We start from the raw sequence: 13,181 nt of genomic DNA on the forward strand, positions 1-13,181 counted from the left end.
TCACTGCCATAGTTGTATATTGTAAGTGATAGAAAAACTTGTCTTGTGTTCGAATGCCTGTTGTTTACTGCATTTCATGACTACTACTGTTGGAATACAGGAGCAGAATAATACTAACAAGACACCGATTTCCATCATTGCTTCTTCATCATACGTCAAGTCTGATCGTGACAAAAACACATCATCAAGCCACAAATTAGCCTCTGGGGGACAACGTCCAATATTTTCTGGTGAAGACAGATTTCCAGGCCGAGACTTGCATTTCTGCTCACTGTTTACCGTCAAACGAGCAACTTGAGACACAAGAATAGAGTTGCAGTTGACAGATGACATCTGCAGAAAGAAGATTTTCTTTTTTTTAATTTGACATTAGTGAAGTTTTAATGAATTAAAAAGCCAATGTAGCTGATGCATTTTGGGCTGTTGACCTGCAGGCAACCAAACCCTGCTCAAGTGGGATGTGTTAACCCTTAGAACACAGAGCATTGTGGCTGCTTTTGTCCATTGCTATGTTTAAATGTAAAGTATATAAGAATGGGCAACATAGTGTCTTATATCCTTTTTTTCAGCACAACCTAAAAAATTTACTTTTCACCAATTATACAAACACAGCCGAGCAAAAAGTACTCAAAATGTTTAAAAATGTGGAAATTCGTCACAGTTCAAAGTTCACTTTGCTCATTTTTATGAACAAAAATGAAAGAAAAATGCTCTATTTTGTGACTTCTGCACAATTATTGCTACTTTATATCACAACTAAAAATGTGATATAAGATGAATCATAACTCGGACTCAACAACTTTTTTAAAGCCTGGATATGTGACCTATAAACACACATCCCCAGGATGTCCATATAAGGAGTTGTGTATTATTCCCAAGGCAAATTACCAAGGGTGCACCTGCGGCACAGATCTGTGCAGTGTGAGCTCTAAGGGTTAAAGACTTTTGATCAATATAATAACCACAAAAAATGACACAAGCTGTCGGCTACTTATTTACCAGGATCTTGTTTGAACGTCCTTCTTGCTCTCCAAGATGGTTGATAGTATTCTCTTGCAGTCAATGCAGCGTCTACATAATATCCCATATGTCTATGGGTCCAAAACCAAACCAAAGTGGAAACCAGAAGCCTGAATTTTGTCTCTCACCTACAAAGTCATAATCATGGAGATTATGACAAAAGCACAATAGAAAACAGAGAATATTCCATTTAAAATTATTAAAAAACAACGTGCGACGTGCTGCGGACGGCCAGTCAGAAATGACATGGGCGTTTCTGAGGAACCGTTGGAACTTTATGTCATAAATGACCTTAACAGCTCATTAAAGGAGCGCAAATTCCTCGACAGGGTTACCGTTACTTGCAAATAAACATCAAACGAAATCTGGCATCAATAGCAGCCACGGTTGTGTTTCTTACATGATTATCAGGCACCCGTGGTGTCTTCATAACATAAAGATTAATGTACGCAGATATTATTTGGTCGCCGTGGAGATAAATCAGCTCTTATCCCACAGCGACAATGTGTGCCGTGCTCAGCCATAGAAAGTCTGTTCTTTGAGGGGAGGTGGGGGGGGGGGGCGGGCGGGGGAGTTATTCAGGCTTAATTGAGGTCCCATCTTACAGACTGGGAAGCAGTTGAATGTGTCCGAGGAGAAATTGTTTGTACTCTAATGGTAGGGTACTGGCGTAATTGATGAGACTGGCCCGGGCAGACTGTCACGGTGATGACTTGCTCAGTCGGGGGAGTGGGAGCTGTCAGGTGATAGATGACTCGCACATCTGCTTCATTCACTCCTGGGCCACGAGTTGCTACAACAACTCCAGCGCAGCGGAGAAAATGCGGGGCAGTCTCCAAGAGAGGCCGGGCCAACGTGTCAGGGAAATGTTAACGACGCCGGAGCCCACGGTCGTTACGGATTCCACTCTCATCGGCCTGGAAGTGCAGTCAGGAGCCGCGGCCCAGAGGTGCTGATGGAGAGCCTGCTCCCAATAATCTCCTGGGAATGACAAATGTAGCCTGTAAAAGTTTTCACCTGTGCAGAAACTTTTTTTTTTTTTTTACCCCTCCCCCCACCCCTTTAACAAAGCTGCCTATTGAAGACGCTCACACACATGAGAATTCAGGTTTAATTTACAGTAGATTAGCCGTATCATGTGTCATTGGCAGTGATAATCTGCTCCAAATAAAAAGAAAAAGGGCGTGAAGGGGATAATAATAGACTAGGCTTGTCTCGGGATGACAAAAGCGTTGAGCTTTCATAATATTGATACAAAAAGGACTCCACGCATAAGAAAAGGCAGCCGCTTCAAAAGCTCCGGTTAAACCTAAACTAGGGTTTTTGTGTGTAAGACATCACAACACACAAACCCCTTACAGCCATTTAGCCTCCATTTAATTTCACATAATAATGATTTGGATCACACGGTTAGAGAACAAGGTTTTGTTTATCTTTTTTTTTTTTTTTTTTTTTTTTTTAGAAATAACGACTTAAATCTCTCACTGATGGATCACTGACTTGTAATAAGTAAAAAAAAAGAGAGTCTTTCACTCCCAGTCTGAACCCTGAGCCTCTGTTTCACTGTGTATGTTTGGTGAGTGGCTACTGTGTTCTCACCAGGGACTAAAACTGGCCAAATCAGGCCCAGTAAGTTCAAGAGTTACTCTGAGCTAAGGCTTATCCCACGCCAAGACTCAGTCCTGACTGGCACGCACTCGCATACGCTGCATTTACAGTCTTAGAAATCCACCTCCTTTCCAGCAGGTGGCAGTAGTCTGTATTCCTGATTGACATCATTTATCACATCATTTATTCGGAGGTGCAGCAGTGTGTCGCGCAAAAGTTTCACAGCGTTGTGCGCCAATCAAAGTGGATCAACATTTAAGCCAAGAAATGTTTACTCTTTACTCACTGGCCACTTTATTAGGTACATTATGCCAATAACATGGCAGCACAGCAACTCAATGCATTCAGGGATGTAGACAGATTTTAGACAACGTGCTGAAGTTCAAACTGTGGCCAAGACATGTTTTGAGTGTCCTATGGTTGTTGGTGTCTGAGCTACAGGGATTTTCACACTAGGGATGCCAACCTTCTGATAATAAAATAAGGAACAAACTGCACACTTTCATATTTACAGTTTTAAGGAGTTTTGCTGTTTTACAACAGTATTTCTATGTAGGTGACTTTATATCAACCAAATATGAGTTTAATCTTCTTTTTTTTACCTTTACATCTCTTTGCTATGATACACAGTACTCAGAGTGAATCATACAACCAATTAAAAGTGCCCATTTTCTGTTGGATAGTAATGAATGACAGATGGATGGAGAGGGCCTGAGGGCAGGAGGAGGATTTTATTTTCCCTCATACAAACTCATATGCAATCTTCATCAGTGGATTAATCTGTCATGATTATTATCAAAAATAAGGAACAAAGGAACACTTGGCAATCCTAAAGAGAATGGTCCAACACATTAGAAAAGAAAATCCACATAGTGGCAGTTCATTTAAGGTCAGAGGTCAGATAAGAATGACCAGACTGGTTCCAAATGATAACAAGGCAACAATAACTCCAATAACCACAGGTTAGAATCAAGGACAAGCTTTGATGCAGATTTGCCACAGCAGCAGAAGATTACACAGGCTGCCACTCCAGCCACTTCATTAGGCGTCCCCTGTGCCTAATAAAGTGGCCCACATAACAGACAATTGTGCGGTTTGGACACTTCTCAGGATAATCCACCTGCAGCGTTTTCCAGTCAGGTGCAAAAATACCAGCACACAGAGCCCACAGAGTCACTTCAACAGAGCCACTGAGTCACAAGCACAAAACACCACCTTCTTTGATATCGCAGCCTAAGTCAGACAGCCTGCAGGATCACTGAGACGCTAATTATACTCTTAGCCGTGTTTCTCCCTAAACAGGACCAGGCCCATGCCAAGATGTTCAGGGCTGTAATATGTATATATGTATATATTCGTGTTGCTCTGAAGTGGCGTTGCATTGCCCTTTGGAGTCGTGTTTATAAACACACACACACACACACACATGTCACCTGTGGTGGTTGGAAATTGATGGTAGCTGCAGCAGATTTATGGTCGGGAGTCTGGCTCCCTCTCTGTGTCGTTGCTGGAGGCTGGAGGCTGGAGGCTGCAGGCCCGCTCACGACCTGTTACATCAGGGCAGCGCATGCAGCGCTGAGCCCTGGCCGGCAGTTAGTGTCAACGCCAACAACAACAACAAAAACAAGCATATTTAAGCAAGTTTTATCATGACACCAGCTTGTCTGTGACCAGATTTATAGACAGAATTATAATTAAAATCAAACCCAAGATCTAAGACGTTTGATAAAACCACACGTTGGGTTCAGTGTGTGTGTTTCCAATTTGCGGCGAAGGGAAATCTCATTTATAGAGCACCAGTCGTGCACGGAGGAAGATTCAAGGAGACAATAATAGAATAATAATAGAGAAAAGAGTTGAGCAACAATAACAAGAGGAAGAGCAGCAGGGTCATTTTAATCTTCCATTCTTCTGCACCGAAGTCCACAGAGAAAATCGCCGTCTTTAGCTCACGGGTTACAAAAGATGCCTCGTTTGGCAAGTTTGTGTCACTTAGATAAATCTAAATGAAGCTTTGTAAACATTGAAGTCACAAAATGACACATTTTTAATTACTGGTTGAGGCAGCAGTGGATCAACGACTCGTACGTGCCATGATGGAGAGTGAGACGTTTACACACGGACACAAACTTCCCAAAGTTCCCAGACAGAAAATGAGGCAAATGATGTTTTTAGGAGTTGAGATTTGACTTTGGGGGTCACATGCAGCCAAACTTCCCACTGATCTCGCTTCATAATCCTGTCCAAAGTGATCCGACTCATCTCGTCCGTCTTACAGTTGAAGTTATTGAAGTCGACTGCGTCTTAAACGTCCGCAGGAAACCCGTTAACTTTTCCTTAAATCACACGTGACACGTGAAGATATACCACCAAAGAACACGGAAATGACTCATAACTTAAAAGAGTTGCTAAATCGTATAATTTACAGGGCCTTCATTAACACCGTGTGCTCTCTGCGTGTGTGTGTGTGTGTGTGTGAATTATTCTGTGTCAACAGCATCCAACATTTCACTCAAACAAGTGGACGGCACTAAAGACGATAATTTGAAGGAGGAGGAGGAGGAGGATGGAGAAGAAGAAAGAAGAAGAAAAACACTCTCCAGGGTTTTCTCTATGGTTTTCTCTCCCTCTCTCCCTCTCTCCCCCCTCTCTCTCTCTCTTTGACCATAAATCTTCTGACACATGATTATGTCAGTCATACTTTTGTTTTTCCTCTGGTTGAGACACGCACAAGCACCTGAGCGCTGCACACTAAATTGCAGAGCACAAGGTTGTCTTTATGTGATTCCAGAGATACTGTATGGGACGCAGAGCTCATTCATGCACTCGCTTAACTGCATTGCTGTTTGAGGCTGTTTGATGGAAGCCAGAGATAAGTGACAATATCCACTCCCCACAAGAGAGATCCTCAACGGTTTGGCTCCCTCACAGGGGTCTATCTGACTTCCCATGGTCTATCTGATTTGTGCAGGTAAACACAAGTGGTCAAATAGCTCCAGGGTAATTGTCAGGGGCATTAAGTTAAGAACACAGACCGGATCGGCTCAGCGGGGGGATTTTGAAGGCCCCATTTACGACGATTTGGATGAACATACCAGTCCACTTAACCTGCCTTTGAAAAGCTTGTGAAATATGTAATCACGGCGCGGTTAATGCACCTGAGACAACGGGGGTAATAAGAACGTGTGAGGGAGTACATTAAACGCGGCCTTTGATGGCGACTGTTGCTTCAAATGATCTGAGAACCACATGTGATACTTTTCCTTGTTTTCGGAGGGGTTTTGGAACAGGGCTATGGAGGGCCCTCATACCTGCTCACCACCGCACCGCACAGACAACGTCACCTGAGCTGAGCTTACAGTAATCCTCCGACGTCTCGGGGCGTCCTGACACGGGATGTTTTGAACCAAAACACCAAACTCACTACAACCCCGTAAGACCCAGAGACGCTTAGGAAACACTGATCGTCATCCAGAGTCGAGACCGGCCACGTTCTTAATCTCACTTAACTTTCCCCTGTCTTTTCAAAGAAGATGTGGGCGTTTCTTTATAACAAAGCAGAAATGTCATTTATTCAGGGTTCATACGAAATTAAACCACTTTCACTTTTTTAAATAAAGTATATGACAAAATACAGTTACAATCTTAACAATACAACATTAAAATTCAAGCACATTCAAGGATTTCAAGCACAAAAAACCCCTGTTTATTAAGCTTCTGTCTTTGACCTCTTTCACCTCACGTCTTGCCTGGTTACGAAACCTCTTCCTGCTCCTGCTCTTCACGAGGCACACGTTTCAAACAAGACTACCAAAATACAAACTGGAAGGCCAAGATCTTCTTTTTTTTCCCTTTTCCTTTTTCTTTCCATCCAAACATTAAGGCAATCAATTAATCAGTCAGTGCAAGTGCCGTCTCTCTTTTTTAATTTCGCAGCCTGTCAACAGGAAAGGTGCACAAACAGGTTGCCGGGAAGGGAAGTAAACATTCTGCGTGTACTTGGCTGATGGTGTCATAGCTTCCAAGCTCCTGCTGTCTCCTCGGCTGAAACAGTTCAGAGGGAGTCGCAGTGAATTCTCTCCCCGAGCATCTCGCAACCTGTCCAGACACGCTCCTAAATGTATCATTGCAGAAAGCCATGAAACAATTTGAGCTGATGCTGCCAGTTTAAATAACTAAACCATGTGGTCAGAGCTATTATATCATTAATCTTCTCCCGCTCTCTGCGCTCATGCATTGACAAGATATGGAAACACCCTCACCTTCAACCCAAAGAGGTAAAGAGATACCTGAAAGTACTTCTTTTGATATGTATCTCACACACACACACACACACACACACACTGCTGGTGACAGAAGGCGTTTTGAAGTCGGTGCCACATGCCGTTTCAATCACGTTGTCTTCGTTTCATTTCCTGCCGCTGGACGTGAAAATGCATATCTGAGAACGACTTGAGAAGACAGAGATGTGTCTGTAGCAACACGTATAGCGCTTGAGTTCTGCACAGTCCACGCTTGCACGTGTGTGTGTGTGTGCGTGATGTCATGAACTGTAATAACCACTTGTGTGAAGTTTTAGGTCTGTGGCTGTGTGCAAATAACAGCCAGTGTTGGCTGTAAACACGGTAGAGGCCTCTGTGGAGATCTGACAGGTGCTATCTTAGGTCATTCTCTTCATTCCTATAAACATTTCTTTTCTTTTTTTTTCCATTCATCACATTTCCACCTGCGACGCACGCAGAGTCACCGCTCAGTTCCTAATCCACTTGAAAAGAAACGGGTCGGTAATGAGCACCGGATGACCTCGGAGTGGCGGAGGTCACCCGGTGACAGTGGTGGATGATCCTGCGGTTCAGCGGCGGGTCAGAGGTTTGTCTGTAGGGCAGAAGGACACAGCTGGATGCTGAGGCTTCAGTGATGGTAATGAGATAAAGAATGGGACAAAAGGGAAACTGGATAAAGAGAGTGATAAAGGGAGAAAGAATCTCACTTTCACTTGCCTTTAATGATTTTACAGAGGCTTTATACCTACAGTATGTTGATTTATGGTTATTGTAATGGTATAGCGCTGTTGTTGCTTTTACAATAGTGAATGCACATGACATTTTTTGTGTCTCTTCTTGGCCTAGTTAAATCCAGAAAGAAAGCCTGGTGGGCAGCGACTCCTGACTCTGTGCCAGACAGTGACAAACACCCCTAAAGGGTTTCTGGCAAGAAATCTTAAGATTTTTCCTTTCGCTAATTACTATCCAGTCATGAGCCAATGGTAATATTAGTAGGATACGTAGAGAGAAAATCACTCTATAGGCAGAGAGAATGTGAATCTCCTTTAATTGTCAGAGTGAGTAAACATGATCTGGTGTGTGATCTAATGTCACCCGCGACTCCTGAAGAGGACGGAACAAAAATGTTGGAGCATTGTCAGCTGGCAGTGACACCACAGCGATCACTTCCATCATAAATCACAGCTCCTCAAAGGCGTAGGTGTCCACAGTGACAATGCTGTGTCTGCTGCTGTGGAGGAAACTCGGGGCTACTGCATCCGTGCAACTATGTTTTCATTTGAAAACGGCATTTCCAGATTAAAAATAAAAAGATCTGCTTTCATAGAAGCATTTTATATGCCTAAATAAGACCATTCAGGCACATTGTCTACTCTTTTTTTTGCAGCATTACTGATGAGAAACAACAATGCTGAAAAACAAGATCAGGGATTTCTGTTATGAGACCAACAACAAAGTGAAACTAAGACTAAAAGTAAGTATTAATAGAGCTTTTTGTTACCTGTTCCTTTTTCACAAAATAGGTGATGACTCTGTCTGGTGTTTATTTTTTTATCATACTGTGGAATTTCTTTTTTTCAGTGAATCAGCCGCCTGTTGTGTCTGTGCGATGATGCAGTTTTCTGCTGATAGATTAATCACCGCGGGCCACCCGGGTATCCCGCTCTACCCCCGCTTCATCCTCCCGTTTATATTAAAGCATATATCATAACCGCCTTAAAGAAGTCGTAAATCAGCGTCCCAAATGACAGACAGGTTGGCGAGAGAGCTACGGCTCGTAGACGATGATGAATCTCGAGGGAGGAGAATGTCGGCACACAGCAGCTCACAGCGAGCCCAGGTGGAAGCTTGCAGCAGGTGGCGAACCTTCAGAGGTTAGCACATCAAACCTTTGGTGCTGCAGCATATAGGGAGGATGCTCGCTGCCATATTGTCATGTCATGAAAAAAACGATATCCTCGATTTACATATAGAAAGCTGAGGAGTATAGATCTTTAAGTGCAGACAACCCGAGGGCGCAAACATGCTAAAACAGCCACAAGTCAATTATTTTGTAAAGCGGGGGAAAGTAGATACTTGATGGATTTACACAGATGTGGGAGCACAGGAAGAGGAAACCATACCCCGGGCTCTTTTTTTGTAATATAATAAAGCAATGTCTGTCTGTCTGTCAAGACTTTTTCTGTCCAGTACTCATCAGCCCCAATAGGTGGTGGAGTCCCACAAGGCTCCATTTTAGGCCCCATTTATTTTTTTCCATAAAAAGGTCCATTTTAAAAAATCTTCTATTCTGTGTTTTGTTGACAAAGTGCAAAACTATCTGCCGCTAAAAAAGTTGTTTATTGTGTTCTCTTTTTTTTACTGTTTGTATCTTAAGCATGTACTGCACTGTACTGTACTAAAATGTGTTATATTTTTATTTTCCAACCAACTGATTAAACCAGAAGATGGTCAAATGTGCCATGTTTCATAATAATAAATAACAGTCGCCCCCTACAGTTAGAAACAAAACATCAGCTGCGTCTGCGTCACAGCTTTGAGTGCTCATAAAGTGGGACAGCATTTCTCTGAGAAAACAGGCTCAGATATGTGACAAGTTTGTCAGTTCTCTAATGACAGGTTTATCTTGAAGGGGAGACAGAGACAAACATTACCTCAGAGCGGCCTCCTCCTCCTCCTCCTCCTCCTCCTCCTCCTCCTCCTCTGCTGCTCCTGCTGCTCCTGCTGCTGCTGCTGCTGTTAACTTGTCGTACCCCCATAAGACAGCGTCAGTTCATCGAGTCTGTCCTAGGGGGAAATTCCTATCTACCACTGTCCCTCTGTGAGCAGACTGGAGTTGTCAGTGGTGGGCCATACGATGATATATTTGTGTGTTTCAATAATGGAAAAATTCCACTATTGTGAACACATGCTTGAGCAGCAAAGGCTGTAAACTGGAAAAAGAAAATGAAGACAGGATTAAGACGATTAAGTCGAAACTAGTCGGTGGATCAATACAAAAGGTGCAGAACTATAGTTTCTATAGGAGAGCAGTGACAGGAGGTGAATCATATCACACTGGTGCCGTTTCACCACTCAATTTTAATCTGGCACAGCTGTGATTCCTAAAGGAGCCGACAAAATTGGCCTAATGACTGAACGTGAAACGCATTAAAATTACCTTTTGCTTGTCGTAACAGTTTGGATGTACTGTACAAAGTGAGAAAGACTGAGGCACTGAGTCTTTCACAAGTTGCCTCAGAGCCAGTCGGGCAGGTTTTCTGTAATTACATGAAAAATGGCTTCGGTCCCTGTGGGGTTTTGGCCACATTTGAAACAGACAAGAAGAAGTGTCTTTGCACGCTTATGCTGTACTCAGACATGGTATAAACTCTATATATACACTCTTAAACATATATACATGCAGTGTATGGACACATACACACATGCAAATGTTCATACATGTGTAAATACCACTTAAAACACAGTACATTCAAACAGTACACACACACACACACACTCCTTTTAAAGGGCTCCACGTTGACTTCTATTCATTTCAACAGCACAAACAAAAAACTTTATCTAATCTCTCAATTTAGATCTTAGCCCCATGAGGTTCTGCCTCATTAGGACCAAGTTTTGGTCTCCATGAGGACTACTGGTCCTGACAAGATCAGTGTTTATGCCAGAAAATATCCTGAAGGGGTAACAAATACAAGTATTTATGTTCGTGTGCGTGTGTTTGTGTTCTATAAAGGTAAAAAGGTACACTGTCGTCATGTAGGTCAGCGAGGGTCAGCTCTAAGTTTGTTTTGTTAAAACTGACATTGAATTAAAGTCAATTCTTTGATCCTAAAGTGCATAAAATAGTTGAATGAGAATCAGTCAAATCTCAATCAGCAGATCTGTCAACGTCATGGAAAAAGCCCAGCTCTCCCACTCCTTTTTCCTTGTGGTTAATCATTGTCGTCTTTCATGATTTTTCTTAAATTCTGTCTGATTTCAGGCCACGTGGTGACGTAGTGGCTTGGAGTGTTGCCTCACAGCTAGAAGGTCCAGGTTCGTGATCCAGTCTTTTCTGTGTGGAGCCGGTTTTTCTCAGGGTATTCCAGTTTCCTTCCACTGTCCAAAAACATGCAGAAAACTGACCACAGGTGTGAGTGTGAATGGTTGTTTATCTCTGTATCTTTGCCCTGCGGTGGACTGGTGACCTGTCCACTTTTTCCCCTATGTCACCTCCAGATGCGAACCTCATGTGAAGGATAAAGCCGTAGACAGTGAACGCATGTGCGTGATTACCAGGGATCAATAGAAACAAGCTTATCAAGGCACATTTTGGGGCAATACCCTGCAGTTGGACTCCTACGGGGGAAGATACTGAAGATTAGCACGAGCCCTCCTTTCATGGACGTAGTCATGATTTATTTAAAGGCGACATAGAATGCTTGTATCACACATATATGTTAGTTATGGAGGTCTACTTACATATATTAACTTGTTTTCATGGTTAAAAACCTAATCCCTGCAAACGAGCCGATCAAAATATCTCCTCACTGACGCTCTCGTCAGCCGCGCTGTTTCAGACCAAAACCACACCCCCAGAACGTGGACTGTGTTGTGATTGGCCAGCCAACGAGAGCTTTCCTACTGTCCTGTGATTGGCCAGGTACCTGGAAGTGACGTAATAGATAGGCCAGCTCTCAGATACACAGCTCCCCCTCTGGCACGGTGGATGCTCTGCATCTCAGCAGCTACAACGAGAGTAGTTCTTCTTCTTCTGCGGTTGAATGTACGCAACCGGATGTGCCCGGACTAGTGCCCGCACCGGGAGGCGCTACGGTGGTGAGAGGAGTGGTGAGGATTTCTGATGACGACATCAAACTACGGAAGTGCCGATCCGCTTCGCAGAGCCCAGGAAAACAATACAACACTATTTTCTCAGCAGTGGCTGAACTGTTGTTCTGAAACTTTAGGGTTTCATAAACGAGGTAATGACGCAGATACACACACAAACGCAGCGTTAATTGGAGCTTCCGGTCTATGTGGCCTTTAAAGTTGTATCGTAAAAAAACAACTATGTTTTGCTCTGCACTAGCAACAAGCAAAGGGAAATTCATAATATTAGCTAACATGGCTGATATGTAGCCTGTGGTTTGATGGATTTGGGTAAGCGTGTGGGTGAGAGCAGAATCTGTCTGAGGCTCAGAAGCCTGCCAGATGCTTCTGTATCAACACCTCTTTTATCACCTGAAGAGAGTCATCCTGCCAACTATGACAGTAATTCCATCTGAGAGGGCCACACTGACAGAGGTTTCATCCCATCATGGATGAGTGGGACTGACTGAGTGCACATTTCCCTTCTTTTTCCCCCCCGACATGCTTTCTGTGAATTCTTCCCAGTTTAGCTTTTTGTGCCCGACTGTCGGACGATGTTTGGACTTCCTGAATTTATGCATTCATTAAAAAAAGAAGAGCAGCACATTCCTGCAGAGTTGTGTGCCAACCTGCATAACTGTATTTGCACACGGAAGCTTCATTTCACGTTGGCGAAGAAGAGATAAATGGGTCGCCATGATGGAAGGTTATGCCGCCGCCGCCGTAACAAACAAGAACACAATGATTTAAAACAGTGGTGTCAAACCCGCGCCCAAGACCTTCTTTAACCCTGAGAACACTATGTTTAAAAATACTTTTATCCTTTTTTTCGGCACAACCTAGGCAACCTGATGAATTCCTTTTTTTCCATTTTCACCAACTATATAAACACACCTGAGCAAAAAGTAATCAAAATGTTTAGAATTTTCTCAGAATTCTGACTTTAATCTCAGAATTCATGCTGTTTTATTTATTTTTTACATATTAATACGCTTCCATAGTGATGCATACATCATTCCATATTTGAGTTCGACACCGCTGATTTTAAAATCTAAACTGCACATGTAGAATCCTGGTAAAAACACACTGCCTGATGACTTTCTGGCTAAGGTAAACACACTGCCTCATGTTGTTTTACACTTGTCAGATTACACAAACAGCCCCAACGTGAGCCTCATGCTACAATCAGCCGATCGTGTGGCAACACTCAGAATGTATATTGTGTGGAGAATGTGTGCTTTTAATGGCCTCAGGTGTTGAGGTAAGTTGACTTATGCTGTGTTTTGTGGGAAGGATAAATGATGATTTTTTTGTTTGTTTTGGCAGCTGTTCATTACATTTACATGTGCTAAATAAAATGAAGTCAACAAATTCTTTCATTGCATTTTTCCTTATCTGTCTCCTCACTCATGAATG

Source organism: Solea solea, chromosome 11 (genome assembly GCF_958295425.1).
Source record: "Solea solea chromosome 11, fSolSol10.1, whole genome shotgun sequence".
Taxonomy (NCBI): domain Eukaryota; kingdom Metazoa; phylum Chordata; class Actinopteri; order Pleuronectiformes; family Soleidae; genus Solea; species Solea solea.